The 2,500-nt window shown below is 34.8% G+C and overlaps 1 protein-coding gene across 3 annotated transcripts in view; it reads left to right on the forward strand.

Moving 5' to 3' along the window:
- Positions 1–2,500, forward strand: part of LOC110048089 (uncharacterized) — a 12,837-nt gene that overhangs the window by 2,445 nt on the left and 7,892 nt on the right. For 2 of the 3 annotated variants that reach the window (XM_089289692.1, XM_089289690.1), the window contains exon 2: positions 1,741–1,848. The gene's annotated coding sequence lies outside the window, so the exon portion shown is untranslated. Of the gene's footprint in view, positions 1–800; positions 817–1,740; positions 1,849–2,500 lie in introns of those variants that run through there. The other variant, XM_089289691.1, reaches the window with a different exon arrangement.

Raw genomic sequence — 2,500 nt, forward strand, 5'->3', positions numbered from 1 at the left:
CCTTAATGAGCATGGGCACCCCCCTTTTTTATTTCAAAATTAAAGTGACAAATGACAAAATATTCAGTGGACAACGTTTGAACAAAAATCTATTGTCACTTTTATTTCAGAGGAATTACCTTAAGACGCGGGTCTTTCTTTTCAACAGAACAGGGTCGGGAAAGAGTTTGGGAGGAGGGGAAGGTAATGAAAGTGTTTTTTTTTTCTGTTCCATTACCATCGCGGGAAAAGGACTTTTAAAGTTAATAAAGGCACGTTATGTGAGATGATATTTGAGATGTTAGTAAATACGCCGGTTATTTTACGAACTCGTCCGCCACAATTCTTTGCTTTTCACTTTGCCAATATAATTAAATTGAAGTAACACGTAAAACGTAGACAAAATATCCGCCCTAATAATAACTTCGTGTTCGGATAATTTCCGTTTGGTCCTGTGCCAAAGTTTGGTTGTAAGCAGAAATTTTCTCTTTGAGTCATTCTCGTTGCGTCCGAAATACACTGGAATCATATGTCAAAACAATGTGCACAAGCCACGTGCATCGATCCTTTTAACAGCGCATGAAGTCAAAATAAGGCAGATTGAAAAATTTCCTGTGACAAAATTAAAAATGAGTCTTCTCACTTTGATATTAAAATGCGCAATATCCAATGCAAATTCGCCAGTGTTAGGAAGTGATTCAGAGAAATTGGAATTCTAAATAAACCTAAATAAAAAAAAAAAAACAAATTTGTCTGAGAAACAAAACTATATCTTCTTGATTTTTTTTTTTTAAAGAACATTTAGTATCTATGGAGTGTAAAATATAATTTACCAAGGTAGGTATCAAGTCAACAAAGATATAAATCATTGGCTGATTTGCTCTTCGGAATCACTTTCCTACCGCATAAATTTCAGGTATTTATTATTGATGGACGAATCTGTTGAAACCGAACTAAAATGTCAGTGAAACAAAGGCAACTACCATTTCAAGCTAGCTTAATAAAAGAGTGGTAAACAAAAATACAATCTAAAAGGAAAAACCTGAAGATTTGTTCACTTGCCATAGTTGCTGTCACAATCTGTCCGTAATTTTAATCTAGATCTTTATTAAAAGAAAGCGCTCGGAAACATTTGCAAAGGATTTATGTCAACCCATCGACATTGAAGAAATACGTTAACAGGTTTTTTTTTTTTCTTTTCCATTTTCGGAAGTAATCAGTTTGAAAACGCTTTCTTGTTGTCTTCGTAAGGTGTCTATTTCATTTCGGCTGCAGTGTTCATATTGATCATCGTGTTCTTTAGTCAGTAAACGTCGACAAAGGAAGCAAACATATCTATATCTTTAGACCTATTGCGGACCGCCTGTCCAGGCCGTGTAGAGGACCAAACGTTAACCATGCGTTTATTTCTAGCTATCGGCGAAATTCGCTTTCTTCATCGCTTGGGGAATTGGGATTTCTCGCGCAACACAATTGAAGACTTAAAAATGCCCTTGAATTAAAGTTCTAACGATTTAAGCATAGGGATGGCTCAATATAAGGGAGCTATTATTGAGTCCGAAAATTTTAATCAACCCTGGCTTGCAATAGGTTGAATATCGCCGAATGTTTTCCAGATTGTGATTCGGCTTTTTTCCCATTGCTCTCGAGAACGTATTATGTTTTAAGTGAAAATTGTTTAATCGATCTATTTTCTTGACAGTTCGGCTTCGAAAAGCCTCTCATTATGAATAAATTTTGTTCTTTTTGTCGTTTCTATAGAGACAACAACGCAAAACATTGATGGAATACTAGTGTCGTCACGTTCACAAGTAACAGTCTGTTCGCAGCAGGAATTACAAAAACCTTGCCACTGACATTTTCACAAAGGTATGTTTCTTCGTCATCTGTAATGAATTTTTTCCCACTAAAATGACAAGGGTTTTAATATTCTTTAAGATTTGTGGGATTGGAAAAAGTGAACATCTATCACCTTACAGGAAGCCATGACATTTTCCCTTTCATATCTTGAAAAGCAAATTTGTTATTTAACAACTTGAAACAAGTCTAACATAGAGAAGAAAGGAGAGGAAACTTTTTACTGACTTCGTTGGCAAATCCAGTGGAAGCTATGATATCTACACAACGTTTGCTTATTCAAGTAAAACCTTGATATGATTTTTAGCCATAAGACTCACAAAATTCAATTCAACAATTCACCTTTGTTTTTTCAGCTTTCCTTCGTTGCACATCCATATAATATAATGACGACCTGTTTCACAAAAAGAAACAACTGAAAAGCAGTAGAATAACTTACAACTCTTTATAATTATCTAAAGACAATTTTTTTTCTGAGAAAGTGTAATGAGACAATATTCACCAAAAAACAACACCCGAACTTTTACTTAGTCTGGCAATTAGATTTTTTGTTCTTTTTTACATTACACAGCGTTGAGCTGTGTGAATCTTGGTGTGTATCAAACACAGTGAGTCCGGCACTGAGCCAGACTGTGCTTTAATATTCAATCATATTTAATTTAAG

This window comes from Orbicella faveolata, unplaced genomic scaffold, assembly GCF_042242905.1.
Source record: "Orbicella faveolata isolate gen_17 unplaced genomic scaffold, um_ofav_v1 contig_2, whole genome shotgun sequence".
NCBI lineage: Eukaryota > Metazoa > Cnidaria > Anthozoa > Scleractinia > Merulinidae > Orbicella > Orbicella faveolata.